The 9,538-nt window shown below is 42.5% G+C and overlaps 1 protein-coding gene across 7 annotated transcripts in view; it reads right to left on the reverse strand.

Annotated features, from left to right (window-relative positions):
- DENND4A (DENN domain containing 4A) overlaps positions 1–9,193 on the reverse strand; it is a 116,686-nt gene extending 107,493 nt beyond the window's left edge. For all 7 annotated transcript variants that reach the window (XM_079768678.1, XM_079768677.1, XM_079768676.1 and 4 more), the window contains exon 1: positions 8,933–9,193. The gene's annotated coding sequence lies outside the window, so the exon portion shown is untranslated. The remainder of the gene's footprint in view (positions 1–8,932) is intronic.
- Positions 9,194–9,538: the final 345 nt, after the last annotated feature.

Below are 9,538 nucleotides of genomic sequence, written 5' to 3' on the forward strand. Positions count from 1 at the left end.
CATTGTTCAAGAGATTTAGAAACTTCAAAAAACAAACTTCACTAACATTTTTAACTATCCAACAAAAAACCTCTTGTAACACATTGAAATAAATGCTCGGCCTTTCTGACTCCATCATGTTCAAGCCAGCTTTGTTACCCTGGCTATCAGGTTAATAGCTTCTTGCATATAGACATGCTAATCATTACAGGAATTCTGCCTGCAGCTTGAGTTTTACAAAAACAGCCCCTTACCATAAAATGCCTCTTCCAAGGAGATAAGAGATGTGCTGTTCATCAAAGATTTGCAGGAACCTCATGACCAGACTCACATCAACTAGGATCAAGTAGACTAAGCACAATTTCCTTGGACCCCTGCTGGTGCCCAGATGTCTGTGGTAGTCAATCACCTCTTGCCCCTCAGATTTCCCCCTTCCCTTGACATAAAAAAAGCCTGAACTCTGCACTTCCTTAAGATGTATTTGAAGCACCACCAAGTCTCCCATTTTCTCAGTTGGTGCCTTCTCAATCAATAAACTTTTCCTTACTCCAAAACCTGACATTTTGAGTTTTGGCCTTTTGAAGTGTGGGGCACACAGACTTTTTACATATCAGTAAGAAAAAGACAGCCCAGCCCTCACTGGTTTACCTCTGGATAGAGTGTTGGCCCGTGTACTGAAGGATCTTGGGTTTGATTCCAATTAAGGGCACGTACCTCAGTTGCAAGCTCGATCCCCAGCCTGTCAGGGCATGTCCAAAAGGCAACCAATCGATATGTCTCTCTCACATCGATGTTTCTCTCTCTCTCTGACTCCCCCCTTCCCTTATACTCTATCTAAAAATCAATGGGAAAATGTCCTCAGGTGAGAATTAACAAACAAACAAAAAAAGACAGCCCAATGTATAAAGGAAAGGTATAGGCAAATCATTGCATAGATAACAAAAAAATGTTCATAGATAAGATGAAAGAAAATAGAAATAAAATTCCATTTCACACCAATCAGGTAGGAAAAAAAATTAAAAGTCTGACAACACTAACTGCTGGTAAGGATATGAAGAAACAGAACTTGTGTGTCAATATCCTATAAATAGCTTGTGAAGATAAAAGATGCTTATATCCTAAAATGCAGAAATTTGACAATAGGTATATGACCTGGAGAAACTCTGGCATGTTGCTTCCAGAGATTCAAGGATGTTCATAAGGCACTGTTTATAATAAATAATTATAATAAATAAGAAATGAAAACAATCTAAATGCTCATCAACAGGCTGTTCTTTCCCAACACTCTTGCCTCCCTTGTGACATTGGTTGTGTGGTGCTGTCTGTGTATGCCAACACTAATGCCCTTTCCAGCCCACTGCCAATAAATAACTACTTAAGGGGGTGGGGGAATCATCAACATAGGAAATAATAAATTGCAGTATATTCATTGAATGGAACATTGCATACCAGTCAAAACAAATGAACTATTCCTGTAGGGCCAACAAGGATTGGAGGAAGCGGGGAGTAAAATTTAGCCCTGGCCGGATGGCTCAGTTGGTTGGAGCATCATCCCATGCACGAAAAGGTTGAGGATTCAATTCCCATTTAGGGCATATACCTATGTTGCGGGTTCGATCCCTGGTTGGGCCAAGTGCTAGAATCAATCAACTGATGTATCTCTTTCTCTCTCTCCCTTCCTGTCTCTACAAATCAATAAAAACCTATTCCTAGGTAAGGATTAAAAAAAAAACATGTAGCCCTGGCCGGCATGGTTCAGTGGTAAGAGCATTGACCCGGGCACTAAAGGGTTGCAGGTTTGATCTCTAGCGCTGGTCAGTTGGGGCGTGAGCAGGAGGCAACCAATTGATGTATCTCTCTCACATCATGTTTCTCTCTCTCTCCTCCCTCCCATATTCCTTCCACTCACTCTAAAAATCAATGGAAAAAATATCCCTGGGTGAGGATTAACAAGAACAACAAAAAAGTAAAATTTAAAAAGCAAGTTTCAAAATATGCATACCATGACAGATCATATTAATAGATGCTTAAATTTACCAGCACTTTTTTTTTAAAAAAAGTTCTAGGCACAGTTTTAAGCACCTTCTGTAAATCAACTCATTTACTTTTTACAACAATCTTATGAGGGTGACACTTCTATTATCCCTGTTTGATAGATGAGGACAAAGAGGCATGAAAAAGATTTAAAAACTTTCCTAAGGTCACAAAATTATTAAGAAGCAGAATAAAGATTCAAACCAAGGAAATATGGCTCCAAAGTCCACACTCCTCAAAAGCATCCCAAGAGCCCTAGCTGGTTTGGCTCAGTGGATAGAACCTTGGCCTGCAGACTGAAAGGACCTGGGCTCAATTCTGGTCAAGGGCACATGCCCAGGTTTTGGGCTCAATCCCAGTAGGGGGCGTGCAGGAGGCAGCTGATCAATGATTCTCTCATATCACTGATGGTTCTATATCTCTCTCCCTCTCCCTTCCTCTCTGAAATCAATAAAAAAAAATTTTTTTTAAAAAGCATCCAAAGAAATGCCATGTAATTTTTATGTAAATACATTGAGTGGCCAGATTATTATGATCTCTGAACGCATAATAACCTGGCCACTTGGTGTATATCCTATATATTAAAAGGCTAATATGCAAATTGTCCCCTCGACCAGGAGTTCGACCAGCAGGCAGGCCGGCCAACCGCCCATGTCCCCTCCCCCTGGCCAGGCTGGCCGGACCCCACCCATGCACGAATTCATGCACTGGGCCTCTAATATATATATATATATATTCACACACACTGAGTGGCCAGATTATTATGCATTCAGAGATCATAATAATCTGGCCACTTAGTGTAGTTTATTAAAAGGTAAACTGTAAGGATACACATCAAATTTATCATAACAATTGCCTCTGGGAAGGAATATGAGGAGAAAGGATAAATTGGGGAAAACAAATGTGACTTTAACTTGATCAGCAAGGTTCAAAAACAGTATAAAATTATACAGAGCTCTTCTAGAATTCAGTGTGATAACTATAATATACAGACTTCTTTTATATTAAACATGTATCTGAAGCAAAAATGGGGAAATGTTAAGATTTTGTATGATGGGTATATGCATGTTTACTATTTTTATAATTTTCTGTATTTTTAAAACTTCAAAATAATAAAAATGTATTCCCTATAAAACAATATTACAGCAAAAAGAAAATTTTAAAATTAAATTTATTGGGGTGACTGATTAATAAGATCACATAGGTTTCAAGTGTACATTTCTATTATACATAAATAAAAAGAAATTTAGTAAGTTACCAGTCCCCATACTTCAGCTTGTATTTGGAAATGAAAATAGCTAAACTGTGAGTTTGGTGCACAGATTTGTGCACCAGTTGGGTTCCTCGGCGTGGCCTGCAGGGATCAGGCAGAAACTGGCTCTCTGAAATCCCCCGAGGGGCCCAGATTGTGAGAGGGCAGTTCTCCTGTGATGCACCCCAGAATCGGGCTCCCAGCTCTCTGGTTCTGGATGAGTCACCTGAGAACCACAGTTGCCAAGGCACTGCAGCTCAGCAACTCCTCCATTGAGTACCTGCCCCCTGGTGGTCATTGCGTGTCATAGCTACCGGTTGGACAGTCTCTTAGGCTTTTATATATATAGACTAGTAGCCCATTTGCAGGAAGAATCCTGCAAGCGGCCGTTGGGGCCGCGTGCGCTGCCGCTGCCGCCACCTTTGCGGGCCGCCGCACCTGCACCCACTCGCCACTGCCGCCCGCCCAGCTCCACCCCGCTCTGCCCCGCTCCGTCCCGCCCGGGCTTTCCCTTTGGCAGCCACCTTGCTTTCCGCTTTTCCTCCCTCTTCCTTCTAAGTTGTCTTCAGTCTTCACTCCTCCCTCCCTCAGCGTATGCAAATTAGCTGCCATCTTTGTTGGGTAATTTGCATACTCGCCCTGATTGGCTGGTGGGTGTGGCTTTGGCTGGTGGGCGTGGTTTTGGCATAGCGGAGGTGCAGTCAATTTGCATATTACTATTTTATTAGGTAGGATGTGTGTGTGTGTGTGTGTGTGTGTGTGTGTGTGTGTGTACTAGCATACATATGGAAAATGTCTTTTTACATGGATCTAAAAAAGATACTACAAGTACTAGTATATCAGAAACAGTATCTCTTATTATATATTTTGATGACTCACTATTCCTCAGTGAAAACAGTACTAACAGGAAAATCCCTTTGATATCTTTGTTTTCCTTTCTTTCCTTTTCAAAAATACGTTGCAGCCCAACCCTTCGGTGCACAGGATGACTCTCAATCAAGCCACACCACCAGCCAGGGCCCACCTCATTTTTTTTGATAGTCTGTCTCTTCTCTGTTCTTTCTATTTGTTTGCTTTTTAAAAAGAGGATGCAAAAGAACATTATAAACTGATGAACAAAAAGATAGATACAGAGACAGTAAAGCAACAAACAGACTTTCAAATTACAGGGGGAAAGTTAGGGAGAGGTGGGGGAGATAAGAAATCAAACGAAGGACTTGTATGCATGCATATAAGCATAAACAATGGACGCAAAACTCTGGGGGGTGAGGGCATGTATGGGTGTGGGGTGGGGGGGTAATGGTAAGATATGTACACATATAATACCTCAATAAAAAAAAATACAAAAAAAAATAAAATAAAAGAGGATGCAAGAATAAGGTACTAAGAAATTGTCACACAATTTACAAATAACAATAACATCCACAGATGAATATATATGCAGCCTTTGTGAATATTAAGTTTCCCCAACATACAATCAAGTAATGCCCCAAAAATCTACTTATAAATTGGTTGTCTGGAACTCAGAACATATTTTCCCATAAAGAAAGTTAAAAGAGGTTATATGAGCACCAGGAGAAAGATACTGCCTGAAGTGCCAGGCCTTGAGCAGTGAGACAGGAAAAACAGAGTACACAATATGGTCTGATAGCCCAAGAAGAAAAGAAAGTGTTCTCAACCACAATTTGAGGACAGAAATCATGTCTCATAAACCTTTGTGTCCTCAGTGACTGGCAAAATACAGCTGACCCTTGAACAACACGAGTGTGAACTGTACGGGTCCATTTACACACAGATTTTTTTCAATACATAGTGTAAATGTATTTTCGCTGCCTTATGATTTTCTAAGTAACATTTTCTTTTCTTATTTTATTGTAAGGATACACTATACCATATATATAACATACAAAATATGTGTTTATTGACTATGTTATTGGTCAACATTAGGCTATTAGTAGTTAAGTTTGGGGAGTCAAAAGATATATGCAGATTTTTTACTGCATGGAAGATCTGTGCCCCTAACCCCCATGTTGTTCAAGAGTCAACTGTACCTGGCACCTCATAAACATTCAAAAACTGCTACTACTGACTGATCAGGCAATGAGAAAAAGACTAAGTCAAGAAGTCCATCAATAGGTGGCACTGTCAACACAGAACAGTTTGACTGTAAGACCCAAACAGCATCCACATACTTAAAACTATTACCAGGTTGGTGCTATTAACTAGGAGAATGCCTTCACCTAAATTATCAGCTGTCTCCATTATTGTATATTGCATAAGCACATTTTGAGAGTTTTTTTTTTCTAATATGAACCATAAGATAGTTTCTCTGTTGGAGCTGTGGTTATGTGGGTCTTTCAGGATTTTCTCTTATGACCCTTGAAAATATTTTAATGTCATTTTTATGATTATTAGAGTAATATTATTCAAAAGATAGAACATAGAAAAGTATAAACACAAAAATAAAAATTATCTATAATCTTATCCAGAGACAACACCTTTTAATATTTTATGTATACTTGCCATTCATTTTGCCATATACGATGTGACATCCTATATAATAAAAGGCTAATATGCAAATTGTCCCCTCGACCAGGAGTTCAACCAGGAATTCAACCAGGGGGCGGGGCCAGCCGGCCCACCTCCCACGCCCCCTCCCCCCAGCCGGCCCAGCCCAATTGGCCCTGATGGGAGCGGGTCGGCTGGACCCCACCCGTGCACGATTTCATGCACCGGGCCTCTAGTGTTATAAATAATAACACTGTATATATTTCCTTATATTCTGATTTTTCTCTCAACAATTGAACTTTCTCATGTCAGTAAATATTTTTTAATATATGACTTTTTAAAACTTCATATATTACATGAATTATTATTAATTTCACTATCCTATTATAGTGCATTTTGACTGTTACAAATTTTTCACTATTATAGTAGCACACTATAGAAAATAATACTTTCTTATGTAGCCCTACCCAGTTTGGTTCAATGGATAGAGCATTGTTCCATAGACTGAAGAGTCCCGGGGTTCAATTCCGGTGAAGGGCACATCATACCTTGGTTGCAGGCTAGATTCCAGGCCTGATCTGGGCAAGTGTGGGAGGCAACCAATCGATGTGGCTCTCCCACATCAATGTTTCTCTCTCTTTGTCTCTCCTAGTCCCCTCCACTCTCTCTTAAAAAAAAAATCAATGGAAAAATATCCTAGGGTAAGGATTAACAACAACAAAAAAATACTTTCTTATGTATAAAATTCTATATCACTGTTTTAGGATTCAAAGTGGTAACTGATATACAGTAATAAAATGTGTGGTGCTTGACTTCTCCCCAACCCACAGATTCTATTGAGCAATAATCTAGGGCATTAAAAAAAAACCAAACAAACAAGAAAGGAAGGCATTTTTGTCAACTTTTCTTGAATCATTCTCTTGTTCCACATCTGGTGGGAAAGAAGAAAGTCCCACAAAGTCTCTGACATCAGAGAGGACAAGAACAAGTCAATTTTCCTGATAGAACCACTTTTGTTTTCCACTTAGAATAATAAACCATCAATTTAAACAGGAAAATCACAGATTTGTAATATATAAAAAATCTTTGTGTATCAGTGCTTAAATTCAGGTTTTCACAGTAAGTAGACTGCTTAGAAAATATCTGCAAACAAAAAGATAATGTAACTAATATCATTTAATGAGAAAATAAATTTTCATTTAAAATTCTGCCATGATTTCTTATTGTTTGAATAAAGTAATAAATGTCGTATACTCTAGCTCCTCCTTCTTATAGCCTCCTAATCAAATATTATTCAAGTTGCAATAGATAGGCCAACAGCTCCAGAAGCTTAAGAATCAATAACTATTTAAGCCAGTGGTAAGTCATATGGAAAAGTTCAGAACAAATCAACATCAGCTTTGTGCCTCTCTTGCACAAACAAAAAAATTATATCGCTTACCAATTTTCAAGAGTGTAAATTTGTGTACGCAAATTCAAAACTCAGGCCAAAATTTACTCATTTATTCCCAGTAATGGACTTGTGTCAAGATCAATTAACTTCCCTAACAAGTACATTCTTATAAAATTTCACAATGATGTAGATCTATATTTAATCATTCAGAAAAATAAAATTATGTAACATATAGTATATATAGCAATGATGATGATAAATGCTATTCTGAACTCCTACTTGAGAGCTGCAATTTTCAAAGGAAAATTGTAAAAATAATGTAGAAGTTGCCTAAAATGTTTAATTCCAAAGGAAAATTGTAAAAATAATGTAGAAGTTGCCTAAAATGTTTAATTCCAATGAAAGTTCTTATAAAAGGAGACAAATACAATATTTTGTTTCGTTATAAGTTCAAACAGGGTTCAAATAGCTCAGAAATTCTGTATACTTAAATTTCAAAAACTGAATCCCAGAACCACATTCTCTAAACATAAACTGAACAATTTGCCCAACAGTCCTTACTTATTACCTAATCTTACTGGTAGGTCTCCCAGAGACTACTTTTTACAGTAATCTCAAATATACCTCAATAGATTAGTGTAACCTGGGCTACGCTGTTTACAGGTGTCTCCGCCTCCTTCCACCAAGAGGAGAGTAGGGCAATCAGAAAATAGTGACTATAAACACCAAGCCACAGCTTGTAATCTTATAAAATCGCTTCTTGACATTTGGGCTACTATTTTCATTAACGTGTAACACATTTTCAAGAATAACATATTAACGGAGTGATACAATTTGTGCCCTCACGGGTCTCTAGATGGCTGGCACGCGTTTTCTCCCTAAATAAATACATGCCTGTTGACTGATGCCTGTCCTGCTGTTGCAAACAAGAAATAACTGTCCTGTGAAACAAAAACCCTTCTCTCGGGCTGCAGGCGTAACCATGCGTTTGTATGAAAAGCACACTGAGACAATAACAAAAATCTTCCAGCACATCTGTCATTTAAAAGCACGATAATGAAAAGCTGTCGCTGCGACCCAGTTTTAGGTCACAAGGTTTTTTCATTTTTTTCTCCTCCCCCCATTCCACCCCCCCCCCCCCGGCCGAATGCGAGAAACTTCAAAAGGAATGGTGGCAACCAGTTATCGTTTCAACACCCCCCCCCCCAAAAAAAATAATAAAAGACTGCGGGGTGAGGTGGAAACTAGCGAACTTGGACGCAGATCCAGCTCACGCTGGTCGGAGTCGACTAAGCAGACCCCTGGGAAGGAAACCGGGCCTCTGGGGCCCCGCCAGGCTCCCGCAGCCGCCGGTTTAAAAGACCGAGCAGGTGGGATTCCGGGAAGCCACCTCCGTCTTACGTAACGGGGTTGTCAAAATCCCAGCTCCGGGACCTCCCCTCTCACCGCCCCCGTCCCCACCCCCACCGCCCAACAACAAGAGCCCCAGGCCAGCCGCGAATAGAAAATCCCAATGAAAACAGCGGAGCCCTCCACGCTTCCGAGGCAGAGGCGCGAGTGCTCCTCTCCGCACCGCCGCGCCATCCCGGAGCGGACCGAGCCGCGGAGGACGGCGGGCTCGGAGAAGCCCCCGGGCGGAGGTCGCGATCAGCCGCGCCACCTCTCCGAGCCCGGCTGGCCCCGCTCCCGCACCCTCGGCTGTCACCGCTCCGGGCTGTGACAGCTCCACATGCCGCCGCTGCCCGCCTTGCCGCCCCCGCACTCACCTCACTGCTGGCTCCGGAGCGAGCAGCGGGTCGAGCTGGGAACGCGGTGCCCGGTCCCCTCACGAGCGGCCGCGGGACACGAGGGGTTGAATGCCGCGGTGCTCCGAGCCTGCTTAGCTCATCCCCAGCCCAGCGCTCCGCCCTGCGCAGCACCCCCGCCCGCCCAGGCCTGCCTCTGTCTCAGTCAGACGGGACTCCCCCTCCCCTTGCGGCCGCTGCTGCCTCCGCCTCTTTCTCTGACTCCAGCCGCCGCTAACTCCGCCGCTGCGACCAGCGCCATCTTGGCAGTGACGGAAGGGGTGGGGGAATGTCATCGCCGCCCGCAAGAGCCAATCGCGGGCCAGGTCCGGCCACAGGGGGCGGGGCCATAGCGCCTGAGACTGATTGCGTGAGAAAGTAGGCGGGGCTCAGCCGGTGACGCGCGGTGTTGTTGGGGGGAAAGGCGCCGTGTGGTTCCCCCTCTGGTCTGGAGATCCCCAGCCTGAGGCGGGCGTGGGCGAGACACACCTTCCCTTCTCTTTTCGCCGTCCGGAGGGCCAGGGGTCTGCCTGGGACCCGCGGACCTGTTAGCTCCCTTCTCCGCAGCAGCCCCGGGAGTCCTGACAG

The sequence above is a fragment of the Cnephaeus nilssonii genome (assembly GCF_951640355.1).
Source record: "Cnephaeus nilssonii genome assembly, chromosome: 4".
Lineage (NCBI taxonomy): Eukaryota > Metazoa > Chordata > Mammalia > Chiroptera > Vespertilionidae > Cnephaeus > Cnephaeus nilssonii.